Source organism: Nannobrachium achirus (genome assembly GCF_963921795.1).
Source record: "Nannobrachium achirus genome assembly, chromosome: 8".
Taxonomy (NCBI): domain Eukaryota; kingdom Metazoa; phylum Chordata; class Actinopteri; order Myctophiformes; family Myctophidae; genus Nannobrachium; species Nannobrachium achirus.
Window position 1 is genome coordinate 12,424,777 of NC_137817.1, and position 22,760 is coordinate 12,447,536.

The 22,760-nt window shown below is 42.6% G+C and overlaps 1 protein-coding gene across 3 annotated transcripts in view; it reads right to left on the reverse strand.

Moving 5' to 3' along the window:
* Positions 1-22,760, reverse strand: part of mark4b (MAP/microtubule affinity-regulating kinase 4b) — a 103,237-nt gene that overhangs the window by 74,001 nt on the left and 6,476 nt on the right. The gene's annotated exons all lie outside the window — the stretch shown is intronic.

The following is a 22,760-nucleotide window of genomic DNA, read 5'->3' on the forward strand; positions in this document are numbered from 1 at the left end:
GACAACTTTATTTAGGCAACGTTTTGGTCAATAGACCTTCTTTATCTGATGCCTGAATAAGGTCTATTGATCAAAATGTTGCCTAAATAAAGTCACAAGGACAAGGCATAGGACAGTTGAGCAAGGCATACTCCCTCAAGGTACTTCTATAATAGAACTAGAAGAGTTTTCAGAGAAGACTAAAAAGGTGCTCTAAGTGATTTTGTAGTTTTGTTCAAATAAGTGTAAATAGCTCTCTATATTCCATTGCTATAGTGCCTGTTCACTTCAGTAACAGGGGTCTCCCTGTCTCGCTAGCGTTTTAGTAAACAGAAAAAAAGAATTCAGGTTGTGATACCAATTTGATCCCATCAGCAAGTAACGAAGACAAAAAATGTGGAGGAAAAAATTAGGAAGTGGTTAAATCTCAACAATTTCAACAGACAATTAGACAACTTTCACACTGCAACGTTCTACAGACAGAGATACAGTATGCGTCACACAGACAAAAACAAAGACAAGATGCAAACAATGCAATGGCTGAAAGTAATGAAGACGAGTGAGAAAGTGAGTGTAAGTGGAAAAGTGCAAAGCTTCCTAAATGTCACCCATGACCCCACATTCCTCACATGTGTGAGGTCATTAGTGGGAGACACGTGACATGGGACAGAAGAGGCGAGTTGGCACAGCCCCATTGATCTGCCCAATAATACTCACTCATATGGGGCTAGCTCCCTTCACACGCTAATGTGACTTTGGGCCAAGATTCAATACTCTTTCCTTCCTTCCTTTTGTCCTTGACCGCTTGCGAGAGGTTGATCAGGGAAATAAGGAACTAAAAGTAGACTAACAGGAAACTCTCTTCACCAATACATGGCAGATATATTTAACTCTATTACTGCCAGATGTTTTATTTATTTATTGGGTCTGGTGCCAGCAAAAAGCGGCTTACCTTTGCGATGTTATAGTAGATAGACGTTTTTTATTTTATTTATTTTATTTTTTGATTGCGCAACATGCACTTTGGCGGACCTGGCAGCAGAGGGCGGCGTCATGCCAGAATTAATGTGAATTTGGCCGTTCTGAGTTGCCATCCATTGAGACCAGTCACTCGCCACAAAGCCACAGGGCCAGAGAAATCAACAAGGAAGTGAATTGGTCTCCGTTGATGTTAACGCATAATGGATTTTTTAGACCATCATTGCGGCAGATGTGTTCACTGTACACGGCGGCGCGACCCCTCATCAGCTTACGGACATCAACAAGGTAAACGAACGAACGGCCGTATTGGCGACGAGCGACGTTCAGAATTGGGGCGAATGGTAACGTCCGTAGCAGTAAAACAGTTAATTACAATCTTTAACATCCACTCAAATGAGAGATATTAATAGACTCCAATTAATGACTATATGCAAAGCAGGGCTAAAACAATAGGGTATGGGTTTATGACAACTGGAACCCAAAAAAAGACACGTTTGTTTCGTTGTTGTTGTTTTTCTATCATCTTCTGCTTCAAAGACCAACTCTGATAATAAAATATTCCCGGGTGAGTTTTCCTTCTGAACTTTGCCAGAAAGGCTTTTCCTTGGAAGATAAATGACAAATCTCTCTCTCTATATTTCCAAAACTCAACCATGACAAATTCAGCACAGCCTGATCCAAGGCCTCTGGGTCCAATCACTTTTAAGCGTAGAATAAATGACAAACTCAAACTCAAATCCATCCATCTGTTTCCCTCTCAGCTTAAAGCAGAGAAAAACCTTTTTTCCCCAGGAAACTAACTAATACATTTGAGACATCTGTAGAGGGTTTGGAATCCAGCACACAAACACATAAGGAAGTTGAGGAAACTACAGAGATACGTATACCGTATACGGAGTTCACGTCTGAGGTTCATGGACTCCCAGTGCCTGATAAACACAAACCTATGCCAAACTTATGCTGCACACTGAACATAGCTCTACAAACCCAGAACGCGTCAAGGATGCGACATGTTGTGGGCTTGTAGATCAGCCATGTTCGACACACAACACTATCACTCAACTAACACCATCACAGGGCGGCATAGCTCAGGGGTAGAGGAACCGTCATTAGAGCACAAAGGGTTCCCAGTTCGAATCCGGGCTCCCCCTGAGTTAATGTGGAAGAGTCCTTGAGCAAGACTCTGAACCCCTAGTTGCTCCCGGTGAGCAGGTTGGTGCCTTGCATGGTTTCCTCCGCCAACGACGTATGAATGTGCGTGTGAATGGGTGAATGTACTGCACCATCTATGTAAAGCACCTTGGATAAACACGCTATATAAATGCACCCTATAAGTGTAAACCAGGCCTTACTGGAACAACCTGCCAATAAGGAATAGTACTGATAGATAGAGGCTATATCATAAACCCTATTATTACCTGATGCTGACGGCTAATCATAGATCCAGAAGGTTGTTGCTGCCTCTCAGTAAACAGTCACTTTCACATGCTCCAAACAGGGAAGTGACAGAGCACAGTGGCAGCCGCTGGTATTTAGGGCAGACTGATGGCGCAGCTCTGTCAGTAATCACCTTGCAACATGGTGTTAACAAACCAGTGGGTTTGCAACTCCAATGCTGAGTATACAGAGAGACTATTACTTGTTTTCTATTCTACCAGACAGACGGTTAACTGAATTCCCTTGTTGTCTCAGGTCTAAATGAATAAGTAAACTGCTATGGAAACCAGGAGTGCTTTGGGTTCTGCAGAACTGGGTCTGAGATAGGGATGGGACGATGTATACGCAATATTATCGTATATCGCGATAAAAAACACTCGCGATAATCGTATCGTGGAGGTTTAATTTATCGTCATATCGTCCTCCGTCATGCACTGGGATCAATTCACCTTTTATTTGCCGAGGTTTATATCCGGTACCACTTAAACCCTATAATTGGTAAAAGGTACTTACAATATACGTACTTGATACAGTCTTTTTTTTTCACTCTATCAAATGTCTTTGCCAAAAAATAGCCGATCTACAAGCTCACAATGCATCCCGATAATATCGTAAATCGCTTTCTTTGGTCACAATAATCGTGATATGAAATGTTCATATCGTCCCATCCCTACTCCAATGCTGAGTATACAGAATGAGACTATTCCTTGTTTTCTATTCTACCAGACAGAAGGTTAACTGAATTCCCTTGTTGTTTCAGGTCTAAATGAATAAGTAAACTGCTATGGAAACCAGGAGTGCTTTGGGTTCTGCAGAACTGGGTCTGAGAACTACAGTACTCAAGTAGGGATAACATATTATCTTACAATGAATGGCCTTATTCTAGCCTCCCAAAACGTCCCATCACGCCAGATTGATTGCTTGTCATCAATGTAATCAGCTGATTACTTTGCATCCTGACGACTGGCCAACTTGGGGATATAAAAGTAGCTAAAAGACAATAAATGTAGACTTCCCTCCGTCCAATAAATCACTACATCATTAAGCCATCGGCGGAGCCCTACTGTTTCAACAGGGGCCCCACGCGGGATATACAGATTAGACACCATGAATATCCCTACAGTTAAATATGCAATAACTACATGGTGAGGGGGAGACTTTCATCTGAGATAAATAGACTAGGAATCTCATAATTAGTCTTCGGCACAAGCTATTCTCTATTCCCACAGACTGATGACCACACACATACACAGATCTGAGGACTGATAAAACCACATCACCTTGACATGCCCCCGCTGTGACTCTGGACCACTATCTGTCCATGAATAGTACACACTAAACAGTAGCAGTGAGTTCAGATCACAAGGTCTAGTGACTTTCCCACACACACAGTCAGATAGTACTATTCACACGCTCACACACCTTCGCTGTGCTGCATGCATGTACTGCATCCACGCAACCACACAGCACACACCATACAGACACATAAATACTTCAACAGACAAAAGACAAGCTATCGTGCACAGTAAAATCCTCAACGTTACTTCAGCTCTAGGAGCGTACAAAAGTGTAACCACTAGGCCTGTCCTCTAAAAATCGACGAATCGACGCGTCGTTTTAAGCCCCCGGAATCGCCGCCAATTGTTTGAGTCGAGCCGTCAAAAACATATAATTTTTTTATCACACCAGTTACTGTGGTGCGGTATGAGAGCGCTGGACTGTGACTGTCATGTAATTCTTATTGAGTCCATACTTCCTACTACTTAAACTAGACTTAAAAATAAAATCATTTCACGTGACTTGAAAGTTGCCTTGATCAAATGACAGGGAGCTCTTATTTTGAAGTTAACCGCTTGGAGAGGAAATGTGTCGACGTGTTGTTATTCTACTTGAGAGCTGGCCAAAGTTTAAAAAAGTGAATACTAGTAAGCAATAGGGCTGTCACAAGTCACAACTACATAACTTAAGTTGACGATTGTCACACAAATAATTGCGATTAATGATTTAATTGTGTTTTAGGTGTGTTTTTTTGCCTTTTAGGCTTCTTTATGAAAGATTGCACAGAGCAGATATTGACAAACTGTGTATAATATCTGTAATCATTTAAGTCACAACGTGACACCTTGTAGATCTGCAATTCCTGCTATTTTTTTGAAAATGTATGAATATTTCATGGAAACGATTATGCAAACTAATTGACATCATCTCATAATTGCGATTAGGCGATTATTAATTGTAAGCAATGCTGTTCTCTTTAAAACATGATATAATGAGGTGTGGTAATCATTGACACGAGAAAGAGTTATACAAGATGTTCAGTTTACTTTGACCTTCAAAACATCACTGACAACCAGATGAAAGGGGGTGGGTAAGAGGGTGCTGTTGAGACTAGCCTGGGGGGGGGGCGACAGAATTCATAGATCTAGAACACATAGAATTCATAGATATAGAACACAGAATATGTACAGTACAGTACAGTTAGGTACAGTAGAGTACAGTAAACCACCGCTCAGTTCACACGGGTGTGATTTTTTCTATACATTCTAGCTATCTTTGAATTTGAATGGTGAAAAGTAACAGTTTTGGACATATGAGGTTTCCACCCGACAGAGACAACATTATGTTATATACAATGTATCCACCTGTTTCTGCAAACATTTACTGGAGCATTATGTGTAGGACACTTCCGGTTAACAGCAGACATACAAGCTCACGTCGCGTCGCAGATGCAACCGCTGTGAGCTGTTAGATCACACTCGGCTGCGGCGCCGGAAAGCTCCGTGCAACTTCTGCGCAATGCACGATGGGATGTTGGAAAGTTGTGGATAAAAGAAAATTCACCCCACACAACCACAACTGTTATACTTGGACTGTAAAAACAAAAAAGCATGGCTTTTCAAGCGATACAGCCAGACTACACCAAAAAATGCTCGCATACGCGCGTACTGTCCGTGAAGACGGAGGGAGTATATGTGAGGAAGACCAGATAGTCTGTGTACAAAACGCATACGCGTGCTTAAAAAATAGAACCGATCCTATTTTTAGGGAATGCGTATCCGTGGTTCGCGCTATCCGTACGCCTGGTGTAGCCGGCTGAATTGGTATACATTGGATCTATCCAAAACGCACATACGCGCATACGCACTGACGCGCGCAAAACGGCTTGGTGTAGCCCGGCCGATAAACGTGACCAAAAATTCGAGTTACACTCTATTCAGATTCACATGACCGTAGGGCACATTGGATAAAAGCTGACCCTGAAATCCTATGACTCTCCATGCCACGGCATTCTGTTGTGCTGCCAACCTCCATACATGGTGTCTTCCTATACGCCCCTCCATCCCAGGGGCGTCACAAGGGGTAGGAAAGTGGGACTGAGTTACTGGGGCCCAAGGTGGTGGAGGGGCCTTAATTATTTTATACTTTAGCTATTGAAAAATAGCAGATATACAAGCTCACAGCGCGGCTGCGAGCTTGTAGATCTGCTATTTTTGAAAAGTCGTGAAAATTTGTGCAAATCTTTGAATATATGTATTTTTTCAGCGAACATTTGTAACTCAAATTTTGCTTCTGGGGGGTCCCCTGGAACTAAATATTTTGAGATGGGGGGTCCGTGGCCAAATACATACCATTTTGGGGGTCCTTCACATGAAAAGGTTTGAGAACCACTGATATCGAAACATAGATTTGTCAAAAAACCTTAGAAGGATTTGAAATATTCAAAGATTTTCTGGATTTTTCAAAAATAGCAGATCTACAAGCTCTCGGTGCCGCGCTGTGAGCTTGTATATCTGCTATTTTTCAATAGTTAAAGCACAGGGGCCCCCACAGTGAATCAATCCTTGTACCCGGGGCCCAGAATTTGGTGCGACACCCCTGCTCCATCCATAGAAGTGCCGCTCTCTTCTCCAGTGTTCTCCTCTCTCCACACGGGGCGACGCCCAACCCTTTTGTCTCCCCCTGACAGTATCTTCATCTTCAGTGACCTCACATCAATTTAGGTCTCACTAACACCCCCCACCCAAACCCCCCACCACCTCCTTCCAGCAGCGTCCTTCTCCTCCCCTCCCCCACCTCACATACTTGTATCAAGGACAGCCTGTGAATGTACTCTACGCTCTTTACTGCCATGTGGTATTATTCATACACAGAGCTGGGCTGGGGTGTCGCACCTAATTCTGGGCCCTGGGGGCTTTAACTATTGAAAAATAGCAGATATACAAGCTCACAGCGCGGCACTGCAAGCTTGTAGATGTGCTATTTTTCTTTGAATATTTTAAATCCTTCTAAGGTTTAAAAAAAAAAAAAACTGTTTCTACGTCAGTGGTGCTCATGTCAAGGACCCCCAAAATGATATGTATTTGGCCATGGACCCCCATCTCAAAATATTTAGTTCAAGGGACCCCCCCCCCCCCCCCACCCCGAAGCAAAATTTGAGTTACAAATGTTGGCTTAAAAAATACATATATTCAAAGATTTACACAAATTTTAAAAAATAGCAGATCTACAAGCTCGCAGCGCGGCACTCGCTGTGAGCTTGTATATCTGCTATCTTTCAATAGCTAAAGCATAAAATAAAATTTCAGGCCCCTCCACCTTGGGCCCTAGTAACTCAGCCCCACTTTTCCTTCCCTTGTGACGCCCCTGCATAGAGGGCTGGGGTGTGCTGTGTCATGCAATCCAGGAATTTCAGCTTATAGCTCCTCATACCGTATGTACATGTATAGTACCATGAATAGTAATGCATAAGGACCGCAGGTCTACATTAGAAACGGAGGGGGAGAGAGATTTCTTCCGTTTGGTCCGCTTGATGTCCGTTCTTTCTCCCTGTCCGTACTTGTCCGTATGATTACGGCCCGTACACGGACCCTACCGTACACCTCTCAACTGAACGTACTGGATTCGTCCGTAGAGAGAAGTACCCACGGCCACCGCTGTCAACCATAGGGGCAGCAGTAGTGAGGAAAATAACTTATACTCTGCAAAAAGAGTGAAAAGCTGTCGTTCTTATACCTCTATGATACCAACATGGAAAGCTCTGTGGCTTGAACGCCGTTCTCATCAAGAGCTCATGGTAAAGTGAAGCGGCTAAATCTCAATATTCCGACGGCCTGAAAATCCGACGGCACGGAGATCCGATGGCCCTATGTGTTCAAGTATTGAAGGCAGAAGAGAGAGAGGATTGGAGAGAGTGGTGAAGTCGTGATAATACATATAGGGTGGATGACATTTAATACAGAGGACAGATAGAGGGGGAGAGTGAGATGGAGGGGGTGTTTACTGAATAATTTGCACATTCAGCAGCGCACAAGGCGTACCTTGTCCTTGAATATTGAAAAGAATCCCATTCTCTGTGACAATCCCCTTAGTTTCAGGGCTCACTCTGCCTCCTCTATCCAAAACAATCATTGTTCTAAACAGCCTGTCACCAGCGCAGCAGTAGTGTTGGCAATATGTCCTTTGTCAAATATGTAATTGGGCGTAACACTGCATCAAAGTTCCCACAGTAGCGCTCAGAAAAAAGGTTATTTATTTTCATATTTGGTAGTTCTTTTTTTTTCCTCAACTTTTATCACTCAACCTTTTATATTTGTGAAAAGTTTCATCAATGATTAATATCACTGAATTGTTTGTTGCTAGTGATGTTCACTAAATCCTAGTCAAAGGTTAATAACCTCCTTACTCATAAAGGCTGCAAGTTAAGACTAAAATGCAGTTTCTGCATATCATATTTGCATCCTGACCACTGACTTCATGCTGTCCTCTTGCACCCGTGGCGTTTACAGCCCTATAGTAAGCCTTGAGTTTAGAGCAGGGGTCTTCAACAGGGGGTCCTCAGAGTTACTACAGGGGGGCCTCCAAATCGTTGTGATAGAATCATTCTTTTAAATGAACAACTTGAACCCTCACGTCCCTATTCTGAGGAGAACTTTAGCCAAGAATAGCTGATCTACAAGCTCTCAACGCCCGCAACGTGAGGCGTTGAGAGCTTGTAGATCGGCTATTATTGGCAAATAGGTTTGGTGTAGAGGTAAAAAAAAGAGCAGACCAAGTACAGAGGGAAAGGTTAAGTTTACTAAAAACATGAATCAAACATAGACCGATGACAGTGCTGTCAAACAAGTTCATGAATCCATCTCTATCGATGAAAATCTGCATCACACATTTACGCAATATGTAGTGGGGGTCCCTGCTTCAGCTCTCTCTCAGCTAAGGAGTCCTTGGTCTGAAAACGTTGAAGACCCCGGTTTAGAGCACAAACTCTCCTACCTCCTTCATCCTGACCACAGGCAACAACCACAGGCTTTCTAACGTATATGTAATGTGACAAGGTTTATCTATCATCATATGACCATGAATTCCCTGAACACAGCAGCTAAAGCTATTTGGTTCGCATTTGGTTCATCTACATTCTACAGTATTGCTGCAAATAAACCATTAAGCAGCTGGTTTGAATAGATGAACCATGACTGTCATGGGAGGATGACAATCAGATGAGATGTTCCTGATGTGAAACGGAAAACATCCACATCATCATCGTTATCATCTGTTACATCTCCTCACATGGAAGATATTGTTGTGGATTGTCTTGCCTATTGTCCACAATATGTCTTGTACTGTCCCTTTGCGCAACCTTTAAGGCCATCTTGTCTAGCGTGGAACAATAACTTAACATGGCTCATGACAGCAGCGTTTTCTCATTCTAATCTACTTAGGACAACCAAAACAACCAGCAAACTAACAAACAATATATTGTCAGCCTCTTGTTATGTTGCAACCTCAGTTGTGTGTTAAGTAAGGCAGGAAGGTATTGAAACCTACACATGTGTGCGAGATAGAGAGAGAGACCAATAGGGTCTGTGTTGTTTAAACCAGTGAGTCACATACAAAGTAGCCTCGCGTAGCCAGGCACCATGCATAGTAATACATAAGGACCACAAGTCTACACTAGAAACGGAGGGGAAAGAGATTTAATCCGTTTTGTCCGTTGGTCTCTCCGTCTTTCTCACTCAACCCGACGGATTAAAACCTATAAAAACGTACGTACACATGAACTACCCGTGGCGAACCTCTGTCAACCGTGGGGGCAGTAGTGAGGGAGAAATGTTTCGTCTTTTTTTCTGGTCTCCTTTTTGTAGGTGGAAGTGAAAAAAATCACAAAGTAAGTAACCAACACGCTGAACAGTGAACAGGCCAGGACGCAGACCCGTTGCCAGCCTAATCAGCACTCTCTGCCAGGTCTCTCGAATGCGCCTCTCTCCACTCCCGCGCACGCGATTTCTTTCTACTTCTCCCGACCCTTTGTTTGCGCTTGTAATAAACAATATCCAAACAAAAATATTGGATTCTCACAAAGTTACACCTATTAACACATCGGGTGCCCACGTGGTGTCTACGCATCAATCTCTTTGATCTTTACGAGTGCCCAACGACGCGTTTGACGCGTTGTACAGTAAACTATACTGTACTGTAGCTACTGCACTTGGCTACCGCGGTGATGAAACAACTCCATTTCCCAACATGCAGCGCGCAATTACGTCACCCGGACGTGCTGTGTGGCTCGTTGACTTCCTGTTTACCGGCTGCACAAAACAAAAGTGCTGTTTTCTCCGGATTCTCTTCCTTTTTTCATTTTTTTCTCAAAACGGCAGCCTCTTCTACATGCCGTAACACAAACACTGTGGCTTAGAAATGATAAAAAACGGTCCTGACTGAAAGAAAAGATTTTCGCGAAAAATAAACAGGACATACTCGGATTACATTTACTCGGATTACTTTTCTCGGCAGTACTCTCGCCGGTAGGTAAAATGACGCGTAGCCATGGGCACCAGCAAATAAGACATCAGAGATCACGTGGGCATCCGATGTGTTAAGAGTGAGTTAACAGTTACAATCTATTTATTTTGTTTCGCTGGCAGTCGTGGCAGATGTAAACAGACCTGCACTGCGTGACGCAACTTCCCTTAACCGCAGCACTTCCGCCACTTCAGTAATGGCGTTTACATCGCCTATTGTGGCCAGGGTGCAAACAAAGGGTCGTGACAAATTCTTTGGTTGTGAGCTTGTGGATACTGTAGGCTAGACACTGTTCACCATTTGAAATAGGGCATAAGTAAATTAATTCATAATGTATTTTGTACGTCTGGGTTGCGGGGAGGCATCCCTGAAAGCACAAACATTAAAAAAATATTAAATTACCCATTAATAAATAATAATGCAGAAAGATGTTTTAGCGTGTCCACTGTCCACCAACATGTATTACATTCCAACAGTTGCTGTGCACATTAACCATCTTCCATTTGTATCTGTCTGTGTGGGCGTATGCCTCAATAGAAATGCACTGCTACTGTGTTATGAATGGACACATTCATCAATCTTGTTGTTATGGGATTTTTTTGTCCCTCGCTCATAAATGATTTGGTCCATTAGGAATGTTTCCTCTTATCCTCTCCGTTTCAAAAACATATAAACCAGTGGAAGCTATATGGGCCTAGATTCTTTACCTGATTCCGAAAACAAGAAAAGCTTCTCTCATGCAGCATTTCCACTGGAATAGAAGCACAAATTTGCTGAGCAAAAGGAAATCAAATGCAAATAATTTATCAAAAAACATAACTTGCCTGAATAGGAAAAGGCGAGTCACAGCCACATTACCCTCCATAATGTTTAAGTTCTGTCTTGTGACTGTTCACACATTACATGACTTTAACAGGTACACTACTACATTTTCTACTTAACCCATTTAGACCTGGAGTCGATTCTAAAAACGCCTTCTGAATCCTATTATGTTGTTCACATAACAACCCCAAAAGGGGTTCTCTCTGCAAATACTCTTTTCACCCGTCTCGTCTCGTCTCGTTTCGTTACCCCAACATAGCTTGGCTTGGCTTCATCATCCAGGATAAGTGATTTGTGCAGCAACGTGTACCGATTTAGTTGAAAAAAATCATTCATATTCAGCAAGCGACACTGTTGTACAACAACATATTAATTACGCTGGCTTTGGTTTCCTGTGACGCTCCCAAGATGCCCTGGACGAATGGCATCGGCTGAGTGAATAACAATTCACTGAAAAGTATCACCTTCTCTGTATGTCTCCTCTACATCTCTCAGTGTGGAGGAGAGAGAGAGCTGATAACCGTTACGTCAGGACATGCAGTATGACGAACAAAAAAAGATTTCAAAACAATGGACTCCACCCAAAGGGAGGAGTCCTGCCTGCGGCGGCCAGGATACAGTCCTCTGTGTGTGTGTGTGCGTGTGCGTGCGTGCGTGCGTGCGTGTGTGCGCGTGTGTGCGCGTGTGTGTGTGTGTGTGTGAGTGATGTTCGAGGATGGCTCAAGGTTACATACACACTGCAGGGTGCCAGGCAGCGTCACACATCCTGTCTTTACACAATACCGCCTGCTGACAACGACATGAGCAGGTACACACACGTCCAGAAAACACACACACACTCGGTCACACATGAACGATAAATCATTAGTGCACGCACGCACGCACGCACGCACGCACGCACGCACACACACACACACACACACACACACACACACACACACACACACACACACACACACACACACACACACACACACACACACACACACACACACACACACACACACACACACACACACACACACACACACACACACACACACACACACACACACACACACACAGCCAACACATTTTATTTTCCATTTAACTTTCTCACTGATTATGTGCTTTAACAATTGTAGCTGCTTTCTTTTTAAGTTTATCGTTTTTGTAATCTCTTGAAAGTAAACCACTTTCATCTGCATGTTTTTTCTTTATGAAAAGTGCAGCTATACAAATAAAGTTTGTAGTCAAGTCATCTCATCGTTACAGTCAAAGGGCTAACCCCTGGGACACACATACTCTTAACACACATGCGTATATACATACAGTACACAGAGACAGACACACAGTCATGTAGACAAACAGAACATGTGCACATCGCATTCACACAACATGAATGCCGTCAGTTGTAACTGACACTCAACACAGACAATAGTTAATTCAAAAATGATGCACACACACACACACACACACACACACACACACACACACACACACACACACACACACACACACACACACACACACACACACACACACACACACACACACACACACACACACACACACACCCCCCCCCCCCCCCAGCGCCAGTCCATTTCCTCTTCCTCTCTCCAGTTGTGCTGACTGTTGACCTCTTTTGCCCCCAGGCTAGCAGCACTGGTCCTCTCAACGCCGCACAACAAACACACTGTCACCCTAACAACGCCACTGCACACACACTGTCACAACACCACTTAACACACTGTCACCCCACAAAACCACAAAACTTAACACCGTCATCATCACACAACACCACTTCACTTAACACAGTCATCACACGACACTAGTAAGACGCCTCAGGGCGACATGCCGCACCAATTCTTGGCCATCTGGCCAGTGATGTATATCGGACCACCAGGTACCCATATATGGAGATCCATGTACTGTATATGGAGATATGCTGTGAGAGCCCAAACATGCTTACTATTCGTTATGTGAAAGTCCTATGACGTCTATGCCATCGGACATCATACCCTTTTATACCCATACATGGAGATCCCTGTCTGTAGAACCAGCCTCACGGATATGGGCTGTCTTGGCCATATATGGATTCTGTTAGTGTAGTATGTGGCCTCCATATATGGGCCTTCCCATATGAAGTCCTGTCAGATATGGGCTTAATATTGATGACATCAGGGAACTCTGTTAGTGTGACATCACAATGAAGCCAGAGTGTGATGTCAGAGAGGCAAACCCATTCTGTTAGAGTGGTTCCCCTGACATCACAGTGACATCAGAGCATGATGTCAGAGGGGCAACAGCAACACCACCTAACACACTGCCATCACACAACACCACTTGACACACTGTCAATCCAACACGACGTCACCACCACTTAAAAATGTCACTCACCTTAGCACAACCGCTTAAAACAATATTACCACACCACAACTCAGAAACAACACTGTATAGCTACACCGTGACGGTTTATTCCAGTGGTTCTCAACCTTTTTGACTTCAGTACCCCCTTCTCCTGATTTCTGGATCAAAGTACGCCCTTTACCCGACTACAACATGTTGCTTAGAAAAAGAGAAAACGATATCTAGCATATTTTCTTTTTGTAAATGAATGCCCTACTTTGCCATACTACATATGAACCATATGTATCATATGAATTTGAACACTGAAAAGTAGCCATTTTGGACATACCGGTATACAGTATATACCCGATGCTGTGTGAATGAACAATAACGCACCTTTGAAGAATATATTGAAGAGTATAACATTACAAATAAGAAAAGGAGTGAAAGACTTCAGAGCATCCTGGGCACATTGACTTTTTCCACTTTCTCTCACATATTCCCTGTAGTACATCTGCGTGCCATACCCCTAGGTGTCTGCTCTACCATAATGGAAGTCTCTAGACGGGTGCTACACCAGAATGTTATGTGTAGTGCTCAACATCAGCAAGAGTACACATCATGTTACCAACACAAATCTGTATGCTGGAATATTAAGGGTGAGCGACAAAATAGCAGCCAGGAGAATGAGACTTGCAGAAGACTGCCTAAAGACACCAGGAGCTGCCAGCCAGCAAACTGGTGCTGTGGGAACCAACACATGGGCACCGGTCACGAGGACGTCCCACACTAACATACGTGGATGTACTCAAGAAAGACGCAGGAGCGACAGTGCATTACGGGTTTGAGTCCTGTTTCCGACGATCTTTACTGCATGTCTCTCCGCATCTCTCTCTCTCCCCGTTTCCTGTCCATCTCTACTGTACCTACAAATAAAAGCAGAATCTTTAAAAAAAAGTGTGTGTTGCTTTAAATAGATGTTTTCTGAAATGTTCAAAATAAAACTACAGTAGCTACTGTGTTGTCCAAATGGACAAGGAGAGGCACACACAGTGTATCAGTGTTTTACTCAAGTTGCAGCTGCTGGCAACTTGGATTTGTGTTTTGACAAGCTAGATGAAAAACCTGTGCAGTGCAAATTATTATTAAACAATTAAATAAATCATATGTATATATATATTTAAATAAAAATAACAAGCACTTAAGCCGTTGGAGGTGATGGCATTATTTCTAACACTTAGAGAGGAGACTGCAACAGAGCAGACAGCACGCCATACTCCAAATTAAATAAAATCTTTTTGGCGCACGGCTCAACAGTATCATGAACCAAAGAAGAAGTCACCAGCACAGAAGAATCCTTTTCACATAATTTATTTACCTCTCTGGACAGGACAACGTACGCGTTTCGACCTGGTAGGTCTTCCTCAGCGTTGTAATTATTTCTAATAGTATCTGCAGTCATATGGTCACATCCTCCCCTGTGATTTAACCCTTCCCAACTACACTGTCTCAATAAAGAAGAAATGCAACGTTTAGAGTAGTGCTCAAGCTCATTATTTATTTGGGGTGGTTTCATTCAAATCAGACAAGAAATAAGCCTTATTGTTTTTTTTTATCTGTGCTTGCTAGCTTTTAGGATAGAGTGAAATCTGCAGGAAACTGTGCAAACTTGACTTGCTTCATTTCCTGCACTGACGTTGGAGATGGTCACATGCTCTCCTAACAAAGCACCAGAGGCGTTTCCTGGTAGGCGAGACCAGGAAGTGTGCATTGACAGAAAGATGACAACGATGGTGTTTGTAAGTATGGCTTCAGGACTGATGTGTTCAAAACAAGAGTAATCCTGCCATCAGAATCAGTGAGATACTACTATGATCACTATTCCATTATTCCAAGTTGTCTGTTCACATCCATGCTGACATATATATATATTTGTACATGGAAACACAGAGACTTCCTCCCATAATAAATAATGATTATTTATATTCATTTACGTAATTTATTTGTATGCACACACACACACACACACACACACACACACACACACACACACAAAATAAGTCACAAGTCTGAATATTACAGTAGGTCTTCCATCGCAGTTAATCTCCCCCTAGGTTCACACTTCACAGCAGGGGCAGAGTTTACAGTGCATCATTAATGACGTCTGTACCCATAATGCATCCCGCGATGGTTCGTCAGCCAAAGGAACAGGGTAGCCCAAGATATGATAGGGGGGAAAAGGAATATCACGTTCAACAACTTGCAAAACGTTTTCACGCATCTCTTGCCAAAAATCTTGGATTCTTCTGGGGCAAACCCAGAACATTAGAAAATTAGACTCCCATGTAATTTGGTTGGGGTCCATTAAATCCTGTTTAAAATCTTGAATTGAATCAGGCAATTCCTTGGACATCTTTTTGAAGTTAATTCTACTCCATTCCCCCTTTGTGAGTGATACATGAAGTTCTGTCTCCCAAGTTATTCTAGGATTGGATGGGGCCTTGTTGTCTGAGATTTTCAGCCACAAGCCCTTTACCAGAGCCATCCAATAATTGTGTCAGTACAAGCCTATACTAGATATACTAGGGTGAGGTGTTAGGACAGACCCAAAAGATTTAGAGTAGACCAAGTGTCTAAGCTGTAAACTTCAACAAACGATGTTGAGATAGGTCATGATGACACCTCAGATCATCATTAAAAGATTTAAGAGCTTTTATATTGTTCCCCAAGCACCAAGATGATGATGATGAAAAAGGGCAGCCTTGGCATATGCCCCTATGCAGCGCAGAAGGCTGCGAAATAACCCCATTTGTTCTCATGGAGGCCTTAGGATTGGTATAAGAGCTTAGTCCTCCAATAAACTTTGAGGTGAAATCAAACGACTCCAGGGTATAAGGATTTTGCTACTCCACCCCGTTTAGGCCTTCTCTGCATCCAAAGAAAGGTCTGCTGAAGGGGCTGACTCATTCCGAGAATGCCACATGATATTAATCTAATATTGTCGGCGGCATAGCTACAGTACTAGGGCTGCATCCAACAAGTATTTGGATAGTTGATTAATTCACTGATTATTGAATTTAACTATTCTGACTAATCAGATTATGAATGCCACAATTACTCAGCGGCTCTTATTTAGCCGTCAGCTTTTAAATTTAGCTTGATGTGCAAACTAATAAGGCAAGGCACTAAAGAATAATAATGTCTATAAGAAACATTTCTGCTGAGTGCTCATTAGGCTATTCATTTGTTTGTGTAGGCTACTAATACAAAAGATAAATACAAATTCCAATATCAAGTTTTTCTCATTTAAAACAAGGAATTTTTACTATTGTATCCAATCAAGCTATAATAGGTCTATAATTATTGTATTCCAGCCAGGGGTGAGATGCCATGGGCTCGCGTGACTTATTTTGCTGCACGCACGCACGTCTCATATGCACACACTAATTAACAATAAAAACAGCGTGCACGCATGACGTCATGAATTTAGATGACCCACACTTCTAAAATCCATATCACACCACTGATTCCAGCACATCCTTGCCAGTCTTTTATCATTAAAGAAATATTACAGACAGCCAGAGATGATGGCTCGGCTTCCCTCTTCTAAAGTATCATAATACATAATAAAATGTAAAAAGGCAAGCCCCTTATACCTTATAAAACTCTGCACTGAAGCAGTCTGCGCCTGGGGCTTACCAAAAGGGAGATGTTAAATAGCCTCCATGATCTCCTCAGTAATGGGCATGTACAGTAACCCCACCTCCTGGACCTCTGACGATGTGGGGAGACTTAGAGGAGTCAAGAGGAGTCTGTATTTCTGGCTTATAATTATAGCTAAATCTAATGTGCTATGGCCAACATGGGGATGTCAGGACAACCAACCACCTGACACCATAGGTCAAAAGCTAACTGCCCTCCCCTGGGCTGGCCTGGCATGGTCTGACTCCAGTATGCAAAGTGCAACAGGATCGTCCTAGCACAGAGCCGAGGTGCATACAGACTAAAACTGTCCTGATTGAACAGCGATAGACGAGGACAGATAGAGAGATGCACTGTACACAGGGAAATAGAGAGCTCAACTGTTAGACAGACTAAAGCTAAAATGCGGGCACACAGACAGAGTGCTACTTTCACTGTATCTCTGGAGGTCTGCCACGTTATTCAGCATCTCCCTCACCCCAGGGCTTCGGTCATCAGACCAGACAAACAGATTTATTTTGTTGAAATCAGCTGCAATGGATTAAAGTGATGAGTCACTCATTGTGTGTGTCTCTCTCTCTCTCTCTCCATCTGCCTGTCTGTCACTCTCTCTGCCCCCGTGTATGTCTTTCTCTTCACCTCTCTCTGTGAGACAAACTGATTGTGTTATCTCACTCCCCCTCACTCTTCTACCACGCCTGTCTGTCTCACGCAACATGACTAGGCAAGGTTTGCATGTTCCACAACCTTCCTCAATGATTCCTTTTCCTCATTCCAAAAGCAATACGCATGGGAAAAAGCCAACAACAATACAGATCTAGAGGTGCTTTCTCTGTAAAAAAAAACACATCCAGACTAGGAATATGAAGAATATGTCGACTCAACAACTGACTTTGGACTTGTGCTCCAGTCGACTCCAAAAGTAGAAATTGAGACATATTTATTGGCCGATTCATACATGTTCTAAAACTACTGTTTTCCAAAATCGGCAATTCTAAATGTTAAAAAATACAAAACTAGCTACTGATTCCAAAGGGAAGAGCGAACAATTGTGCGAGTGAGTGCACACCTGGTTGTGTGTGCGTGCAGTAGATGTTTCGTGTCCTCAAGTTGCGTGCTGGCAATTTCACTAAGAGGGACAAGTTTGACAAGACAAAAAAGTGCAGAAAAAGCTCACAGAATAATCTAGTGTTAAGTTTGTAGGCTATATCACACATCTACTTCCATGTTACTGTAGAAGAATCATGTGATGCGTTATGAGCTTGTGTGTGTCTACATGTGAATGTTACAAGGATTAGCACTGACCTAGTCTCATGTGGTCACAACCCACTGTCTTACATCTTCAATTCCAGTCAGTCAGTATGTCAATCTGTCCTCTGATCAGCTAGGGCATATAAGCTGTAATGGAATTCTGTGGCTTGTCAAGCTTTTCTTTCTTTCTTTTTTTTTTTTTTACAGTTGTGACCAGGGCAGGAATTTCAGGGAGGCCATGAAGGCCATGGCCGTCGTTGCCCCTCAGTTTGGCCTTGTGCCCCTCAAAACAATGGCATGACCTGAGGCCACAGTGGCCTTAATGACCCAGCCTTGCTGACTGTACTACTTTCTCTTCTGTCTCTGTCTTGTCAATATGTAGACACCAGTGTCTTTCTTGTCATGTAGACACCAGTGTCTTTTGAGTCCCCATTTTTAAACCAATCCAGTATCTTTGATTTGTGCAGGGCTGAGCATCAGATTGTAAATACCCATTTATTTCACAGCAGATATTCTACATATTAAATGTAACCCTTAAATTCAATTCATTATTTCAATGGACTAAAATCTTGTTTTATTTAATGGCCTTCCTGCCCTGGCATTTGGCCTTTGTGCCCTCAAAAAATTGAAAACCTCAAAGGCCAAGTGGCCTTGCCCCTAAAATGATGAAATTCTAGGCCTGGTTGTGACCCAGAGGTCGCTAAATGTCTAATATTTAATCCTCTGGCTACTGTGAGACTAGCACTGGCAATGTGATGAATTGGTTGAAACAAAGGGTTTCCATACCAGACATATTCAGCTGGAAAAAGAAACAAGAACTTAAAGGGACTAGTATGTTTATCTTTGATTTCACAAAACATTTCCATGCCTATTGGTGGTTGGCTGGTTATGAGCCCCATTCTTATGTTGCATTCAAACATGGATAGATCGAGCGGCGCGATTACATACAGTGAATGCAAAGACGAGACGATGTGCGACCAGGCACGGCGTGAACGACGCAAAAAAGTGACGCTTGATTCCCCCCCCAACTCTACCCATCGCGTCCTGACAGTCAGTAACAGTAAATCCGTTAAAATCTAAATCTGCGACAAAAACTAAAATATATTATTGAACTCCATGGGGTGAGTAATTGATAGAAATAAAGTCATTTTGGGTGTGAACTACTCCTTTAAGTGTATTACCATCATGTCCTGTGCTATGTTGTCCTTCTTTTTCATCTTCCAGCCGTTTATTTACTTCCTAATGCTAAATAATACATATAGCATCATAAATATTATCTCTCCTTAGCTTCCTAGTCTCATTTTATTTCAGAGTCAAGTTATCTCTAGACTGTGCTCAAAACAGTGGCTCCTGCTACTAATGTGACATTGCATCGATAACAGACCCATAACTCAGAGGTCAACACACACTGAGGCCTTTTCTTTGATGATGGTGAACTGGCACAATCGGCCAATAACTACCCAGCATAGTGAGTTCCACAAAGGGACATTCCAGATTCCCAAGTATTGTGAGCCTAAGCCGTCACCATGGATGTCACATTCCTGATGTGGATGTGTCTGTGATCAATATTCCACTCACAATGTGCAAATTTGATAAAATGTGTTCTTTCAAGCAAAGAACTTCAAACAAATTATTACGTCCCTCTTCCCCTTTATTAGGTTCTTCTTGTGGTGGGTAGTTTCAATAAAATAGGATATAGGCCTATTCCACATACTATATGGACCCACAACATACTGTATTTACACCGTCAAGAGTTAAAGTTAACACTGTTGCCTCTACAGACTACAGTACAGAGTGAAATTCTCAACACAGAACAAACAATGAAAATAACTAAGTCAGCAGACCTTTTGCATATCTATTCATACATAAGGGAGCTTCAGCATACATACATTCATCAAAAATGCACACAAACACGGATATTGTGTCATGATTACGTTTGTAACTTATGCCTGTGAAGACACAACAGAGTAAGGTGACACCTGGGAGCCTAAGGAATGGAAGATCCCCATTACGCAAAGCACATTGCACGCGCGCACGCACGCACACACACACAGACACACCTACTATATCTTTGTGTGTAACAGTGTATGTGTATTGTGTATGAGTCTATGTTTGATCCCGTTGATCAGCCTGTCTGTATATTTGTGGCTTTTGTGTGATTTGCTTTTGCCCGTATTCGTATTTGCTTGTATGTGCTTGTCCACATGTTATGCGACAGTGGGTGTGAACTGAACTGACAACAATATCACCCAGTCTCTATAATTATAAACAGCCCACACAAAGTTTGGAATATTGACTTTTTCTCCCCTTGAATAATACCAATTGGTATTGTGTTTTATACATATATATACATACATATATATATATATATATATATATATATATATATATATATATATATATATATGATGTCATTACGTGCGCATCCCGCATCAAAAACTCATTCAAGTCGCCCAGGGACTCATTCATGTCATGGTCCTGGGGTCCCGGGGATGCGCCTCCATTGGAGTCCATGTAAAAATAATTTACCGGGTCGCGGTAAAAGCAAAAACATTTTAAAATTCCACAGACACCACCATTGTTCATGGGTGAAAGCATCCTACTTTACCCTACGTTAACACAAATAAAATCCACGTAGAAAGTCTTAAACAGGCGATAGAAACGTAAATGTTTTGATTCCACCGACGTCCACCGCCATTATGCGCGCCCGAATTCATTAGGGGCACATGTTTTAGTAGTTTTAGTAGTTCTAAGTTCAAACATTAGCCAAATTGTAAAATAAATATAAGAAATAGGCAACATTTTGAAAATAGCCGATCTACAAGCTCACATCGCTCGAAAACATTGTATTGAGGACTCATAAAACATTTCTGGGACCCATTTGAATGACCACCTGTGGGTCCCGGGACCCATTACTGTACATTGAAAACCTAGTAACATCACTGATATATATATATATATATATATATATATATATATATATATATATATATATATATATATATATATATTTATCGTTGATTAGTCACCTTAAAATGAGGTACAGCTTATAAGGATCAGACATCCATGTAATGAGCAACACAGCTAAACGTGGGGGTAGCGGTGTAGCGGCCCCAAAATCTTTTGCCAAAATCCCCTGCAATATTGTTCTGTTGGCATTCACTCTCGTTTTGAGCATGTGCGTGCCAGTCACAGGTGTGTGCCTGGCCCCTTGAGCATGGCTCCTGCAACTTTGTTGAGTTTGTGTATTGTATGCTCAAAGCAGCAACGCTGGTGGAAAGATGCCACGTTTGTCCCTTCAGGATAAGGCCCGCGCAATAGGGCAACTGGAAGCTGGTGTTCCAGCATACAGAGTCAGAGTGGCAGCATTATTTGTTGTCAACCCGGACTGGTACCATTCCCAAACTTAGGACCAAGTTCCGTGAGACTGGTGAAGTCAAGGACAGACCGTGAAGTGGCTGTCCCATGAACTTGGGAGTGGAGAGGGTGGTGGAATGACCTGAGGTGAGTCCAGACCTTAACCCAAATGAACAGTTGTGACCAACAGAACCATGTTGTCTGAAAAGAAGGTGGTGCCAAGCTGTTGTGGCTGTATATGGATCCTCCACACACTACTGAGGTCCCTGACACCGAGAGTAAAATTAATAGTGTAAAAATGGCCAGTGTGTGTTGTTTTTTCCTTACTACTGTGGGAGAGTGCAATCATCCAATTCACCAAGCAACTCAAAACAAGGGTGAATACCAATGGAGCAATATTGCAGGGGATATTTGGGGAGTTACCCACACGTTAAGCTGTGTTGCTCATTCCACTAATGCCCAATCCTTAATGTACCTCATTGTAAAGGATTTTCACTAATTAACGATAAAATGAATATAAAACAAACTAGTACCGACATCTATATTATTAAAGGGGTTCGAACATTTTGTTGGCAATTCTATAATTGTTGCCAGGAAAGCAGCCCGTTATGACAGAACGCATACCATCTGAATGTCATGCAAATCAAAGAAGCTTTGTGAATAAGTGTCACTGTTAATGACAATCATTTAAAAACGGAACGTGTCTGTGCATGCATCCACTGCTAATCTGTGCAGGGAAAGTGCATGGATTTGGTTGCTCTTTTTCAGCAACACACACAATTATACAGATCCACCCCTGTGATGTGCCCAACTGATTTTAGAACAGGCTACAGAGTAGCTCCACTAGAGAACTTAAGGGTTTGCGTGCCTTGTTCAAACAGTAAACAAGTAGCTGCCGAAGGCAGTGCATCGCCATCGCCCCCCTTCATTTCCCCAGCAATCCAGGAATGCAAAAGGGTGACCTTCTATTCATAATCTCCTTTTTCCAACCTTTAGGCTACCGTTACACCCATCACTCACTCTCACTTCAGTTGAACTGGCTGGCTTGCAAACAATGCACCGAAGCTGGGCTTTGTGTGCCAGCAAGTGTCACCTATTACGCTCAT